Source organism: Gorilla gorilla, chromosome 10 (assembly GCF_029281585.2).
Source record: "Gorilla gorilla gorilla isolate KB3781 chromosome 10, NHGRI_mGorGor1-v2.1_pri, whole genome shotgun sequence".
Lineage (NCBI taxonomy): Eukaryota > Metazoa > Chordata > Mammalia > Primates > Hominidae > Gorilla > Gorilla gorilla.
In genome coordinates, this window is record NC_073234.2 from 63,114,766 (window position 1) to 63,131,418 (window position 16,653).

Below are 16,653 nucleotides of genomic sequence, written 5' to 3' on the forward strand. Positions count from 1 at the left end.
CACCATCCAGGAAAATATGACCTCACCAAGTGAACTAAACAAGGCACCGGGGACAAATCCTGGAGAAAAAGAGATATGTAATCTTTTAGACAGAATTCAAAATAGCTGTATTAAAAAAAAAACTCAGAAATGTAAGATAACAAAGTAAAGAAATTCCAAATTTTATCAGCTAAACTCAACAAAGAGATTGAAATAGTTACAACAAATTAAGCAAAAATTCAGGAGCTGAAAAATGCAATTGGCATGCTGAATAATGCATTAGAGCCATTTAATAGCAGAATGGATCAAGCAGAAGAAATAGTGAACTTGAAGACAGGCTTGAGACAAAAGAAAAAGAATAAAAACAACAAATAATGCCTACAGGATCTAGAAAATAGCCTCACAAAGACAGGTCTAAGAGTTATTGGTTTTAAAGAAGATGTAGAGAAAGAGACAGGGGTAGAAAAATTTATTCAAAGGGATAATAACAGAAAACTTTCCAAACCTAGAGAAAGATATCCAAATCCAACTACAAAAATGTTATAGAACATTAAGCAGATTTAACCCAAAAAAGACTACTTCAAAGCATTCAATAACCAGTCTTCAAAAAGTCAAAGAAAAGAAAAGTTCTACAAAAGTAAAAGAAAAGAAGCAAATAACATACAGGGGCGCTCCAACACATCTGGCAGCAGACTTTACATTGGAAACCCTATCGGCCAGGAGAAAGAAGCAATAAATATTTAAAGCACTAAAGGAAAAGAACCTTTACCTTAGAATAGCATATACAGTGAAAATGTTCTTCAAATAAAAAGAAGAAATACTGACTTTTCCAGACAAACAAAAGCTGAAGGATTTCAATACCACACCTGTCCTACAAGGAATGCTAAAGGGAGTACTTCAGTCAGGAAGGACATTAATGAGCAATAAATAATCAACTGAAGGTAAAAAAATCGTCATCGATAATAGTAACTATACAAAACAAAACAGAATATTATAACACTATAGCTGTGGTGTGTAAACTACTCATTCTATGTAGGAAGACTAAATAATAAACCAATCAAGAGTAATAACTACAAGAACGTTTCAAGACATAGTACAAAAAAATATAAATAGAAACAACAAAAAGTTAAAAAGTGAAGGGATGAGCACACCCGTCCTGAGCGGGCCTGATGTTGTGGAAGCTCGGGAGCCGGGTGAAGGCCTGGAGCATCGCCAGAAGGGAGATCGCCCGGAGAGCCCTAAGCCTGGGCAGGGGACGGAGGCCTCTGGCGCCTCAGAGCAACAGCAGGGCGGCACCATGGCGGTCCTGCGCGTGGCCCGGCAGCCGGCGACGGAGGGAGGCTCTGGGAGGCCGGAGGAAGGCACAGAGTGGTGGCCAGAGTGCTCGGGGGAATAGAGGGGGAGAGCAACTCGGCCGGCTCGGGGATCCCGGATCCAAGCCCCGCAGCCCCGGGGTGGCGATGACGCCTGGAGTCCGGCGGGCGTGGCAGTGCCGGGCTCTTGTGGCATCCAGGCGCCACTGCCAGCGCCTACAGCCATATCACCCTGCCCGATCTCATCTGACCTCGGAAGTTAAGCAGGGTCGGTCCTGGTTAGTACTCGGATGGGAGGCCGCCTGGGAATGCTGGGTGCTGTAGGGTTTGGCTTCGCCCTCCCTCTTTCCACCTTTTGTCGCCGTGCTTCACGACCTTCCCCTAATTCTGCTCCCGCTTTTACCCTCGCCTGCAGCCCCGAAGCAGCCTGGGACCTCCTCGTGGGAGTCCACCGCTGCAGCACCACCAGGCAACAGGATCCCACATCTTCCGCCTTGCTGCAGCCCCACCAGGTGCGCAGCTCCAGCCGGGGCGGGGGCGGTACATGTTCCCTAAGGTGCCCGGTGTCTTCACGCTCCCGGGACGCCCAGGCAATTCAATTTACTCATCAGGCTCCATGCAACAGCTCAAGCCAGGGGAAGTGGCGGCCAGGGGCAGAGGGTCCCACAGACGGCAGCCAAAACCACTGCTCCAGGACCTATGAGCTGCTTTCCCCAGGGGAAGGACACTGCCATCACCAGTCACGAAGAAATCCGTCCCTGTGCACCCCAATTCCGATTGCCACCGACTTCGTGTAAACTCCAGTCCCGAGGACACGAGAGAGACCCAGGCCTCGGGCCCCATCAGCACGCTCCATGCCACGGCTCCCACCAGACGGACGGACGCACTCTACAAATCTCGGGGCCCACCACACCAAGAAGACAGGGAGTAGCCAACAAAAGGAGGACCCTATGAAACGCACCCCCAAAGCAACCAACCAATCTATGAAAAAATACGTCTCAGAGTTCTGTTGGTCCTCTTGCAGAACAGGGCCCTGACCACCTGTTCTGGCCTGGCTCAATCACCCTCCACCCTACCCCAGCCTGCTTGAATGAGCCCTGTCTACCAGAGCAGAGCGCTTCCTCTCCCAGGCTCTATCGCTCTGGCTCTCTAGCTCTCTCACCCTCTCTCTGTTTCTCTTCTTCCCCCTCCATCTCTCTGTCACCTTCTCTCTCTCTTTCCTCCCTGTCTCTCTCTCTATCGCTGTCTCTCTCCCTCAGTCTCTATCTCTCCATCCCTCTTTCCCTTGCTCTCCTTCAAGGTGTCTATCTGTATCTTTGTGTATCTGTGTGTGTGTGTGTGTGTGTGTGTGTGTCTGTGTGCCCACGCGCGTGCACCCATATGTGTCTGTGGGTGTAGGGGTGGATTTGCTCATGGTGCTGGTGAGATGTGTCTGGCTGTCCATCAGCCTCTCTCTCCCGGGATCAGTCGACCAGCTCTAGTGGCAGCGCGGGGCAAAGCAGCTCCCCCAACTCATTTGGCCGTGGGTCACGTCCTTGTCGGGACAAGCGACGCTGTTAGGGACTTTGTGAGAGAAAGGGTCCCTGGGGCTAGGCCGGCGGTTCAGCCCTGAGCAGCCCTAGCAGCTCTGGGTGGGTGAGGCAAGAGGGGGCCTTGCAGGAGGGGCGGCGAGGGAACAAAAATAATCCCTCTGCGGCAAGGAGGAGGACAGGAGGGTATCCCAGGACCGTGGGCCCAGGGCCCTGAAGCCTGGGAGCACAAACTGTCCTGAACAGGTCCGATGTGGTGGAAGCTTGGGAGCTCAGTAGCCTGGGGAAGCCCTGGAGCGTCGGAGGAATGGAGGCTGCCCAGAGAGCCCGAAGTCTGGGCGGGGGATGGAAACCTCTGGCTTCCCCACTCAACAGCAGGGCGGCGCCGTGGTGGTCCAGTGCGTGGCCTTGCCTGTGATGGCGGGAGGCTCTTGGAGGCCGGCGGAAGGCGCAGCGCAGCAGCCTACAGTGCTCCGGCATGGAGGGGGAGAGCAGCCCAGCAGCAGGCGAGTGGCTCAGGGGTATCCCAATCCGAGCCCTGCGGCCCTGGAGTGGCAGTGACGCCTGGAGTCGGGCGGGCATGGCTGAGCCAGGTTCTTGTGTCAGCCAGGTATCACTGCCAGTGTCTATGGCAGTGCCCTGAAGATGCCTAATTTCTTCTGGTCTGTGAAGCTAAGCAGGGTGGGGCCTGGTTCAGTGCTTGGAAGGGAGACTGCCTGGGAATACCGGGTGCTGTAGGCTTTTGGCTTCCCGCTCCCTCCGTCTTTCTCCCATTTGTTGCCCTGCTTCCCAACCACCCCCTGACTCTGCTACCCCTTTTCCCCACTGCACCCCAGGACCTCCTCGTGGGGGTCCACCGCTGCAGCACCGCCAGGCAGCAGCATCCCACCTCTTCCGCCTTGCTGCAGCTCCACCAGGTCCCCAACTCTAGGCAGGGCGGGGCAGGCCAGGACCAGACCCCAAAGGCGCAGGCACAGGTTCCCTGCCATCCTGGTTGTCTTCCTGCTCCAGGAAAGCCCAGGTAATTCAATTCACTCATCTGGTGCCGCCGCAAACGTCCAAACCTGGGGAAGTTGCAGGCAGGGGTAGAGGGTCCCACAGACGCCAGCCAAGACCCCCTCCAGAACGCATGGGCTGCTTTTTCCAGGGAAGGACATTGCCTTTGCCAGCTACCAGGAAAACGTCCTTGTGAACCCAGATTCCCATTGCCACCGACTTCGTGTAAACTCCCGTCCCGAGGACAAGAGAGAGACCCAGGCCACAGGCGAGGATTCTCTGACTTGCACCCAGGGTGCTTGTCTCGCCCACGGGGGCACTGGGCGATGGGAACAGGATGCCTGGCTTTAAAGGGGTTGTTGAGGTAGTCTGTGGAAAAACTTCCCAGGGAGGACAGTGCCTTCCCGGCAGCCCCTGCGGCAGACTCGTGGTTGGGGGGGTCGTGGAGTCCCTGTCTTGCACACAGGGTGCGTGTCTCGCCCTCAGGGGGCACCCCATAGCGGCAAGAATTCCCCCGGAGAATGGTAACAGGATGCCCCGCTTTAAAGACACGCACTCTGGGTGCAAGCCAGGGACTCCACGACCGAGCCCGGCAAAGAGACTGCCGGGAAGACACTTCTCCATGGGATTTTTTTCCCCGGACTGGCTCAACTTCTCCTTTAAAGCCTGGCATCCTGTTCCCTTCCAGCGGGGGATATCTTGCCGCTTTGGGGTGCCCGTCGTGGGCGCCACACGATTCTGGATGCAAGCCAGAGACTCCACAAACACGCCGGGCCCTGCGCAGCGGCTTCCGGGAAGGCACTGTCGTCCGTGGGAGGGCCCGGCCCGCCACTTTTTCCCCCCTGCTGCCTCAACGTCACCTTCCAAGCCTGGCGTCCTGTTCCCTTCCCCTGGAGGCCTTCGTGCTGCTTTGGGGTGCCCCCTGTGGGCGAGACACACACCCTGGGTGCAAGCCAGGGACTCCACGACCATCCCTGGCCCGGCGCAGGGGTGGCCATCCTTGGGACGACACCATCCCGCCACTTTTTTCCTTGGACTGCCTCCACTATCCCCTTCAACCCTGGCGTCCTGTACCCTTCCCCCAGTGGCCTTCTTGCCGCTTTGTGGTGCTCCCCGTGGGTGAGACACGCACCCTGGGTGCAAGACAGGGACTCCAGGACGCTCCCGGGCCCACTGCAGAGGCTGCTGGGAAGGCAGTGTCGCCCGTGAGAGGACCCCAGCATCCCCGCTTTTTTTCCCCGGGGCTGCCTCAACTTCCCCCTTCAAGACTGACGTGCTGTCCCCTTCCCCCGGGAACCTTCTTGCTGCTTTGTGGTGCCCGCCGTGGGCAAGACACTCACCCTGGGTGCAAGCCAGGGAATCAACAACCCCCGCATGCCCGGCAAAGGGGCTGCCAGTAAGGCACTGTCATTCGTGGGATCGCCCCAGCCTCGCTGCTTTTTTCTCTGGGCTACCTAAACGTCCCCATTCAAGCCTGGCGTCCTGTTGCCTTCCCGCGGGGGACTTCTTGCCACTTTGGGGTGCCCCCCGTGGGCGAGACACGCACATTGTGTGCAAGACAGGGACTCCGCGGCCCTCCCGGGACTGGCATAGGGGCTGTAGGGAAGGCACTGTCATCCGTGAAAGGACCCCAGCCTCGCCCCTTTTTTTCCCGGGCTGCCTCAACGTCCCCTTTCAAGTCTGGCATCCTGTTCTTTCCCCCCGGGGGCTTTCTTGCTGCTTTGGGGTGCCACCCGTGGGCGAGGCACGCACCCTGGGTGTAAACCAGGGACTCCAAGACCCCCAGGGCCAGGCGCAGGGGATGTCGGGAAGTCACTGTCCTCCGTGGAAAGTTTTTCCCTGGACTGCCTCAAAGTCCCCTTTCAAGCCTGGCATCCTGTTCCCTTCCCCCGGAGCCCTTCTTGCAGCTTTCGCGTGCACACTTAGGCGAGACACGCACTCTGTGCAAGACAGGGACTCCAAACCCCCCCGCCTGGGCCAGGCTCAGGGGCTGCCGGGAAGGCACTGTGGTCTGTGGGACGACCACAGCCTAGCCGCTGTTTTCCTCTGGCTGGCCCAACGTCCCTCTTCAAGCCTGACATGTTGTACCCTTCCCCCGGGGGCCCTGTTGCCACTTTCACGTGCACCCCGTGAGCAAGACATGCACCCTGGGTCCAAGCCAGGGGCTCCACCGTCCACCTGGGTCCCACTCAGAGGCTGCCGGGAAGGCACTGTTCTCAGTGGGAATTTTTTCCCCGGACTGCCTCAACGTCCCCTTTCAAGCTCGGCGTCCTGTTCCCTTCCACTCGGGGACTTCTTACCGCATTGCGGTGCCCATCGTGGGCACGACACGCACCCCGGGTGCAAGCCAGGGACTCCACAACCACCCCAGGCCCGATGCAGGGGCTACCGGGAAGACACTGTTGTCCTTCGGATGACACCGGTCTGCCTCAACTACCTTTCAACCCTGGAGTCCTGTACCCTTCCCCTGGGGGCCTTCTTGCTGCTTTGTGGTGCCACTCGTGGGCGAGACACACAACCTGGGAGCAAGCCAGAGACTCCACGACACCTCTGGGCCCACTGCAGAGGCTGCCAGGAAGGCGGTGTCATCCGTGGGAGGACCCCAGCATCACCACTTTTACCCCGGGGCTGCCTCAACCTCCCGTTCAAGCCTGACCTGCTCTCCTTTCCCCCGGGAATCTACTTGCCGCTTTGGGGTGCCCCCGTGAGCGAGACACGCACCCTGGGTGCAAGCCACGGACTCCAGGACCACCCCTTTTACCCCGGGGCTGCCTCAACCTCCCGTTCAAGCCTGACCTGCTCTCCCTTCCCCCGGGAATCTACTTGCCGCTTTGGGGTGCCCCCGTGAGCGAGACACGCACCCTGGGTGCAAGCCACGGACTCCAGGACCACCCTGGCCCAGCGAAGGGGCTGCCAGGAAGGCACTGTCGTTTGTGGGAGAACCTCAGCGTCGCCGTTTTTTTCCACGGGCTACCTCAAAGTCCCCCTTCAAGTCTGAGGTGCTGTCCCCTTCCCCCAGGGGCCTACTTGCCGCTTTGGGGTGCCTCCCATGGGCGAAACACGCACCCTGTGTGCAAGATAGGGACTCCACGATCCCCCCGGGCCCAGCGCAGGGACTGCCAGGAAGGCACTGTCATCCGTGGGAGGAACCCGACTAGCCGCTTTTCTCTCTGTGCTGCCTCAGCATCCCCATTAAAGCCTGGCCTTCTGTGGCGTTCGCCCGGCGGCCTTCTTGCCACTTTGGGGTGCCCCCATGGGTGCGACCCACACCCTCGGTGCAAGCCAGGGACTCCACGACCACCCCGGGCCTGACGCAGGGGCTGCTGGGAAGGCACTGTCGTCCATGGGACGACCCCAGCCTGCCACGTTTTTTCCCGGACTGCCTCAACTATCCCTTTCAACCCTGGCGTCCCATACCCTTCCCCCGGTGGCCTTCTTGCCGCTTTGTGGTGCCCCCCGAGGGCGAGACACGCACCTTGGGTGCAAGCCAAGGACTCCATGACGCTCCCAGGCCCACCACAGAGGCTGTCGGGAAGACAGTGTTATCCGTGGCAGGACCGCAGCATCCCCTCTTTATTTCCGGGGCTGCATCAACGTCCCCCTCCAAGCCTGACGTGCTGTCCCCTTCCCCTGGGAACCTACTTGCCGCTTTGGGGTGCCCCCCGTGGGCCCCTGGGTGCAAGCCTGGGACACAACAACCCCCTCGGGCCCGGCAAAGGGGCTGCCGGGAAGGCACCGTGGTCCGTGGGAAGTTTTTTCCTGGACTGCTTCAAAGTCCCCTTTCAAGCCTGGCGTCCTGTTCCCTTCCCAGGGGGCATTCTTGCCGCTTTGGTGTGCCCTCCCGTGGGCGCGACACGCACCCTGGGTTCAAGTCAGGAACTCCACGACAACCCCGAGTCTGGCGCAGGGGCTGCCGGGAAGGCACTGTCGTCCGTGTGACGATCGCTGCCTGCTGCTTTTTCCCTCGTGCTGCCTCAACGTCACCTTTCACGCCTGGCGTTCTACTCCCTTCCCCCGGAGGCCTTCTTGGCGCTTTGGGGTGCCCCCTGGGGTGCGACACGCACCCTGGGTGCAAGCAAGCGACTCCACAACCCTATTGGGCAGGGCGTAGAGGCTGCCAGGAAGGCAGCGTCATTGTTAGAAGGACTTCAACCCACAGCCTTATTCCCCGTGCTGCCTCAGTGTCCCCTTTTAAGCCTAACACCCTGTTTCCTTCCCCTGGGGGACTTCTTGCCACTTTGGGGTGGCCCAATGGGAGATACACGCACCCTGGGTGAAAGCCAGGGACTCCACGACCCGCCCAGAGATGGCACATGGCATGCCGGGAAGGCACTGTCATCGGTGGAAGGACCCCAGCCTCCCTGTTTTTTTCTCCGGGCTGCCTCAACGTCCCCCTTTAAGACTGACATGTTTTCCCCTTCCCGTGGGGTCATTCTTGACGCTTTGGGGTGCCCACCGTGGGGGCGACACGCACCCTGGGTGCAATCCAGCGACTTCACGACCCCACCGGGCCTAGCGCAGGGGCTGTCGGGAAGGCACTGTGCCTCCTGGGAAGTTTTTCCCCAGACTGCCTCAACGTCTTTTTTCAAGACGCGTCTGGTTCCCTTCCCCCTAAGGCCTTCTTGCGAGTTTGTTGTGCCCCCCGTGGGAGAGACACGCACCCTGGGTGCAAGCCAGGGACTCCACGACACCCCCGGGACAGGCGCAGGGGCTGCCGGGAGGCACTGTCATCCGTGGGAAGACCCTGGCCTGCCGCTTTTTTCCCTGTGCTGCCTCAACGTCCGCTTTCAAGCCTGGAGTCCTGTTCCCTTCCCCCAGCGTCTTCTTGTCGCTTTGGGGTGCCCCCCCCATGGGCGCGACACACACCCTAGGTGCAAGCCAGGGATTCCACGAACTCCCTAGACCCGGCGCAGGGCCTGTCGGGGAGCCACTGTACTCTCTGGGAAGTTTTTTTCCGGACTTCCTCTACGTCCCCTTTCAAGCCTGGCGTCTGTTCCCTTCCACCGGGGGCCTTCTTGCCTGTTAAAGGTGCCACACGTGGGCGCAACACAAACCCTGGGTGCAAGCCAGGGCCTCCACAAACCCCCCCGGGAACAGTGCAGGGGCTGCCTACAAGATACTGTCGTCGGTAGGAGGACCCTGGCCCGCCGCTTTTTTCCCAGTACTGCCTCAACGTCTACTTTCAAGCCTGGCGTCCTGTTATCTACCACCAGAAGCCTTCTTGCCGCTTTGGGTTGTCCCCTGTGGGCTACACGCGCACCCTAGGTGCAAGCTAGGGACTCCACGACACCCCAGTGCCCGGCGCAGGGGCTGCCGGGAAGGGACTGTCGTCCATGGGAGAACCCCAGCCTCGCCGCTTTTATCCCATGCTGCCTCAACGTCTCCCTTAAAGCCTGATGTGCGGTCCCTTTCCCTCGGGTGCCTTCTTTCCCCTTTGGGGAGCCCCTGTGGGCGAAACGCACACCCTGCCTGCAAGCCAGGGACTCCACGACCCCCCCCCCCCCGCCGCCCCCGGGCCAGGCGCAGGGGCTGCCAGGAAGGCACTGTCATCCGTGGAACTACCCTGGCCCGCCGCTTTTCCCCCGGGCAGCCTCAACATCTCATTTAAACCCTAGCGTCCTGTTCCCCTTCCCCGGGGGCCTTCTTTCCGCTTTGGGATGCGCCCCCGCCATGGGCGAGAAACCTACCCTGGTATAAGACAGGGACTCCACGACTCCACAACTCCCCCGGGCCCGGCGCAGGGGCTGCAGGGAAGGCACTGTTGTCCATGGGAGGAACACAGCCTCACCGCTTTTTTCCCGGGCTGTCTCAACATCCGCCTTCAAGCCAGATGTGCTGTCTCCATCCTTTGGGGGTCTTCTTGCCACTTTGGGGTGCCCCCTGTGGGCGAGACACGCACCCTGGGTGCAAGCCAGGGACCCACGACCCCTCTGGTTCCGGCGCAGAAGCTGCCGGGAAGTGACTGTCATCCGTGGGAGGACACCAACCCATCAGTTTTTTCCTCGTGCTACCTCAATGTCCCCTTTCAAGCCTGGCGTCTTGTTCCCTTCCCTCTGGGGCCTTCTTTCCCCTTTGGGGTGCCTCCAGTGGGCGCGATGCACACCCTGGGTGCAAGCCAGAGAATCCACGACCCTCCCAGGACAAGCGCAGCGGCTGCCGGGAAGGCACTGTCATCCGTGGGACTACCCTGGCCTGCTGCTTTTTTCCCCGTGCTGCCTCAACTTCACATTTCAATGGTGGCGTCATGTTCCCTTCCCCCGGAGGCCTTCTTGCTGCTTTGGGGTGTCCCTCATGGGAGCGATACGCCCCCTGGGTGCAAGCCATGGGCTGCATGGCTCTCCCGGGTCTGGCGCAGGGGCTACGGGGAAAACACTGTCCTCCGTGGGAAGTTTTTCCCCGGACTACCTCAAAGTCCCCTTTCAAGCCTGGTGTCCTGTTCCCTTCCCCCTGGGGCCTTCTTGCCGCTTTAGGGTGACCCCTGTGGGTGCGACACGCACCCTGGGTGGGAGTCAGGGACTGCACGAGCCCCCCGGGCATGACGCAGTGGCTGCCTGGAAGGCACTGTCATCCGTGGGGGGGACTCCGGCCTTCCGCTTTTTTCCCTGTGCTGCCTCAACGTCCTGTTTCAAGCCTGGCGTCCTGTTCCCTATCCCCGGAGGCCTTCTTGCCGCTTTGGGGTGTCCCCCGTGGGCTTCACATGCACCCTTGGTGCAAGCCAGAGACTCCACGACCCTCCAGGGCCTGGCTCAGGGGCTGCCGGGAAAACACTGTCATCCGTGGGAGGATCCTGGCCCACTGCTTTTTTCCAGTGCTGCCTCAACGTCCCCTTTCAAGCCTGGCATCCTGTTCCCTTCCCTCGAAGGCCTTCTGGCCGCTTTTATGTGCCCTCCGTGGGCAAGAAATGCACCATGGGTGCAAGCTAGGGACTCCACAAAACCCCCGGGCCCAGTGCAGGGGCTGACTAAAAGGTACTGTCTTCTGTGGGAGGATGTGGCTTGCCGCTTTTTTCTCCGTGCTGCCTCAACGTCTGCTTTCAAGACTGTCATCCTGCTCTCTTCCCCCAGAAGCCTTCTTGCCGCTTTGCGGTGCCCCCCGTGGGCGTGACACCCACCCTTGGTGCAATCAAGGGACTCCACGACCTCGCTGAGGCCAGCGCAGGGGCTGCCGGTAACACACTGTTGTCCATGGGAGGACCCCAGCCCACCGCTTTTTACCCCTTCCTGCCTGAATATCACCTTTCAAGTCTGGCATCCTTTTCCCTTTCCCCGGAGGCCTTCTTGCTTCTTTGGGGTGCCTTCTGTAAACGCGACACACACCCTGGGTGCAAGTGAAGGACTCCACGATCCCCCCTGGCCAGGTGCAGGGGCTGCCAGGAAGGCATTGTCATCCGTGGGATGACCCCGGCCCACTGCTTTTCCCCCAGGAAGCCTCAACATCTCATTTAAAGCCTAGCGTCCTGTTCCCTTTCACCTGGGGACTTCTTTCCGCTTTGGGGTGCCCCCCACGGGCGAGAAGCCTGTGTGCAAGACAGGGACTCCACGACTCCCCCGGGCCCGGCGCAGGGACTGCCAGGAAGGCACTGTCGTCGGTGGGAGGACCCCGACCCCCCGCGTTTTTCTCCGTGCTGCCTCAACGTTCCATTTCAAGCCTGGCATCATGTTCCCTTCCCTAAAGGCCTTCTTTGGGGTGCCCCGCGTGGGCGCTAAACGCACACTGGGTGCAAGCCAGGGACTCCACGACCACCCCAAGCCCGGCGCAGGGTCTGCCGGGAAGGCACTGTCATCAGTGAAATGACTCCGGCCCGCCGCTTTTTTCCCCGTGCTGCCTCAACGTCCCCTTCCAAGCCTGGCGTCCTGTTCTCTTCCCCCAAAAGCATTCTTGCTGCTTTGGGGTTCCCCCGTGGGCGCGACACGCACACTGGGTGCAAACCAGGGACTCCACGACCGTCCCAGGCCAGGCACACGGGCTGCCGGGAACGCACTGTTGTCCATGGGAGTACACCGGCCTGCTGCTTTTCTTCCCCGTGCTTCCTCAACGTCCTCTTTCAAGCCTGGCGTCCTGTTTCGTTTTCCCAGAGGCCTACTTGCCGCTTTGGCATGTCCCCACTGGGTGCGACACGCACCCTGGGTGCAAGCCAGGGACTTCATGACTTCCCCGGGCGCGGTGGAGGGGCTGCTGGGAAGGCACAGTCGTCCTTGGGAACTGTTTCCCTGGAGCGTCTCAACGTCGCCTTACAAGCCCGGCATCCTGTTTCCTTCCCCTGCGGGCCTTCTTGCCGCTTTGGGGTGCTACCCATGGGTGAGACACGCACCCTGGGTGCAAGCCATCCACGACACCCACCCCCCACCCCCCCGCCCACTGTCCTGGCGCAGGGGCTGCCGGAAAGGCACTGTCATCCATGACACGTCCCCGGCCTGCCGCCTTTTTCCCCATGCTGTCTCAACTCCCTCTTTCAAGCCTAGCGTCCTGTTTCCTTACCCCTATGGCCTTCTTGACGCTTGGAGGTACCCCCGGGGACTAGACACGCACCCTGGGTGCAAGCCAGGGACTCCACGACTTCCCTGGTTCTGGCACAGAGGCTGCTGGGAAGACTCTGTCCTCCGTGGGAAGTTTATCCCTGGACTGCCTCAACATCCCGTTTCAAGCCTGGTGTCCTGTTCCCTTCCCCGAAAGGCCTTCTTGCCGCTTTGGGGTGCCCACCGTGGGCGCGACACCCACCCTGGGTGCAAGCGAGGGACTCCATGACTTCTCTGGGCCCGGCGCAGAGGCTGCTGGGAAGGCACTGTATTCGGTGGGAAGTTGTATCCGACTGCCTCAACGTCCCCTTTCAAGCCTTTCGTCCTTTTCCCTTCCCCCGGGGGCCTTCTTGCCGCTTCGGGGTGCCCCCCATGGGAGAGACACGCCTGCTGGGTGGCAGTAAGGTACTCCACGACCACTCCGCGCTTGGCACAGGGGCTGCGGAGAAGGCACTGTCGTCCGTGGGAGGACTCCAGCCTCGCCGCTTTTGCCGCCGGGCTGCCTCAACATACCCCTTCAAGCCTGACATGCTGTCCCCTTCTTTCGGGGGTTTTCTTGCCACTTTGAGGTGCCCCCCGTGGGCGAGAAACGCACCCTGGGTGCACGCCAGGGATCCAGGATACCCTCGGTTCCAGCGCAGAGGCTGCTGGGATGGCACTACTGTCAGTGGGAGGATCCCGGCCCACCGCTTTTTCCCTGTGCTGCCTCAACGTCTTCTTTCAAGCCTGGCATCCTTTTCCCTTCCTTCAGGGGCCTTAGTGCCGCTTTGGGATGCCCTCCGTGGGCGCGACACACCCCTGGGTGCAAGGCAGAAACTCCATGACCCCCCTGGGCCGAATACAGGGGCTGCCGGGAAGACACTGTCATCCGTTGGATGACGCTGGCCCGCCATTTTTTATTTTTTTTTTCCGTGCTGCGTCAACGTCCCCTATCAAGACTGGCGTCCTGTTCCCTTCCCCCAGAGGCCTTCTTGCCACTTCGGGGTGTCCCCAATGGGCTTGACACGCACCCTGGGTGCAAGTCAGGAACTCCACAACTTCCCAAAACCCGGCCCAGGATCAGCTGGGTAGGCACTGTTTTCCATGGGAAGTTTTTTCCCAGACTGCCTCAAAGTCCCCTTTAAAGCCTGGCTTCCTGTTCTCTTCCCCCGGGGGTCTTCTTGCCGCTTTCTGGTGCCCCTTGTGGGGGTGACACGCACCCTGGGTGTAAGCCAGGGACTCCACAACCCCCGCGGCTTCTGTCCTTATTTATGGTAAAAGTAGGGAACTCTGCTTATGCACATCAACGGAATCATTATTATAAACAGATGCCTTGGACTGGGGTATTTTGTACCCCATTGGCTCACCTTTCGTATTACTAAAGAAGGCTTTCTCATCGAGTTTTTGTCACACTCCTTCCCCGCCAGTTGCCCCTCGTTGTGCCTGAAGATTCGCTCATGGCCGCCTGACGAAGAAAGTCGTCTGCCTTACGACCAAAAGCCTGTGGCAAATTTTGAGTACTTTCTATCAGGGCCATTGCCTGGCATGCATGTACTCACCCCCAAAGTCCCTCTGTTTATCCGCCCTTCTCTCTGGGGCAAAAGGACTCCCCAAGGCCCACACACCACGATGGTACACAGAATCTTACCACAATCGCTCCCAAGTCTTCTGTGCACTTGGCAGAGTGGAGCATGGGACATACACTTGACAGACAAGGTGGCATCTCTTATCGAGTGGGAGGGGCCTGCCTCACTCATCCGCCTCACCCCACCCAACGACCTCTTCAGGACGCACTTGCAAACACCGTAGTGTCGGTTGTAGGAGAGGGCACTTGGGGTTGGCACAACCCACCACTGTTTTGTCTCGGGCACATGGTAGCAATCTGGAGCACTACTGGATCACCACAAAGGCCCAGGTGGTGCCAACCCTTTCGCATCCCAGAAATGTTTTGTAGGGACAGTCCCCTATGGCCCGGGAGAGGTGCCCTGTCCACCCCCAAGGCAACAACCACAGGAAGCCAGAGCAAAGGTGTCTGCTGTGTCATAAGACTCCATCAATCTTCTAGAAGCCACGAGGCACAAGGTGTGAGGGCAGCGAGGTCATGCCAAATTCCCTGCCCCATGCCTCCCAGGAGGCGGGGAGGAGAGACGAGGGGCCTCACGAGCAGAACGAGCAGAACGGTTCCATTCACCATGAATTTCCATTCTTTGCTCCTCCTGGCTTAGTCCCGGCCCGGGAGAGCATGATGTCACCACATATATCATGAAAAGCCCCATAGCGAGGCGGTGGTTGAGCGGGGGTCAGTCTTGATGAACCTGATGGGCATAACAGCAAAGCCAGCCTCACTCTAGGATAGGGACAGCAGACAATTTAAGGAAGAGAATGCCTGATGTGCACAGCACAGAGCCAACAGAGTGGGGTTGTTCTGACCACCTCTTGTGCTCGCAGTGGGGAAGCACACAGGTCGGGGAGCCCAAGCTGCCTGCTGCCTTCCCTGCCAGGGTCAAAGGCCCAGAGACCCAGGGCACCACTGACAGTTATGACACTAGGATGTGTGAGAGCAAGCACACGGGTCCCAGCAATCAGCTCAAGCTGGAGCAGGGCCTGTTAGCTGGGTTGCCAGTATACTAGGGCTTCACATGCATCTAGAGGCCCAATCTAATCCCCAGACAACGAGTCAGCAACAACCTGGTGGCCCAAAATGCCAACTCAGAGTGAAAGATATACCTCGCCTGGGGGCAGGGTGTTGAGTCACCGACCACACCACTAGCCCAGAAATGAGCGACCTGGACATCTATCCCCAAAAAGGCCACCATGGCAGCCAGACACAGAACACCCAGGGCCCTCTGGTCGACCCCAGGACACACACAGGAGCAGCAGAGGGCCAGGGACACCCTCCTGGCCACCTGTGCAATGCAGGGTCTGGCCCGTTTCTCCAGAGCGAGACTCAGTCATTTTCGGCCAGTCCCTCACATGACCAGATCACATGAGGGACCAAAGCCTGGCCAGGTGTCACCTCTCGGACCACATGCGTGCTCAGGGACCGCTCTCTGACTCTGCACGGGAACTTGGAAAAAAAGATCAGGGCAGACGGACTAGGGCCGGGCCCGGTGACCGCTCCTCGGTAACCAAAGGACAGTGCAGGATGGTCCCTGACTCCCCCGGGGACTTGGAAAATAATTCAGCAGATGCCTCAGATGGCCAGGACCTGCACTGGCCTGCCGCTGGGCCAGGAAGGGCATCCCCAGCCACCCGCACAATGCCCCTGCATCTCAGGTCAAGCCTCAGGAGTTGTGGCATGCTATTCGACCAGCCGGGGCAGCCCCACACTGCCCTTGTGCACAGAAGCATGGAAAGAGACTCCCCCCACAAAGCCCTGCATGACTGAGCTCTGACTCACAAGTGACACTCCAGAGCTCCAGATGGCAGGGCAGCCCATGACTGGGAAACCCAAACCATGATTTGAAGTTTTTTTGAGGCCAAAAATGCAGCCCCTCCTCCCCAAGTTCACAGAAACCGTTCCCCAAACATGTATCTGCATAGACTGCTATAGAGTCAAAAGACAACCTGTGGCACGCGGGAGTTTGAAGATGCATCTCGGAAGAAGAAAGAAGAAACGGGACTTCGTTGCTGGTCGGTTAGGACACAGGAAGATACAGAATGAGGAGAGTCTTCTAGAATCCAGACAAAGACAGACAGAGGAAGGGAGGGAGAGAGGGAGAAAGGGAATGGAGAAAAAAGACAGACGGAGGAAGGGAAGGAGGGAGGGAAAGGAGTAGCGAGGGAGGGAGGGAGGAAGGAAATGAGAAACAGAGAGAGACAGAATTTTAAAAATCTAGAGAAAGAAATATAAAGAAAGAAAGAAATAGACATAGAGAGAGAAGAAAGATGAAATAGATAAAGAATGAGGAAAGAAATGAAGGAAAGCCAGGAGGAAAAAAACAGAGAGAGGAAAGAAAAAAGAAAGAAGAAAAAAGAAAAAGAATAAAAGACAGTAGAAGAAAGAAAGAAAGAAAAGAAAAGAAATAAAGATAGAGAAATAAAAAGGTAAGGAGGAGAAAATAACAAAGAGGGCAGGGCATGGTGACTCACATCTATAATCCCAACACTTTGCGAGGTTAGGTGGGAGAATAGCCTGAGCCCAGGAGTTTGAGATCAGCTCTGGCAACATAGCAAGACCCTGTCTCTACTTAAAGAAAAAAAAAGGGAAAAAAAGTTAGCATGGAATGAGGATATGCGTCTGTAGTCACAGCTCCTCGAAAGGCTGACATAAGACCGTCTCTTGGACTCAGAAGGTCGAGGCTATGGTAAGCCATGGTCAGGCCAATGCACTGCAGCCCG

The 16,653-nt window shown here is 58.5% G+C and overlaps 1 pseudogene; it reads left to right on the forward strand.

The window, feature by feature from the left end:
* The first annotated feature begins 1,506 nt into the window (after positions 1-1,506).
* Positions 1,507-1,619, forward strand: LOC129526072 (uncharacterized; annotated as a pseudogene).
* Positions 1,620-16,653: the final 15,034 nt, after the last annotated feature.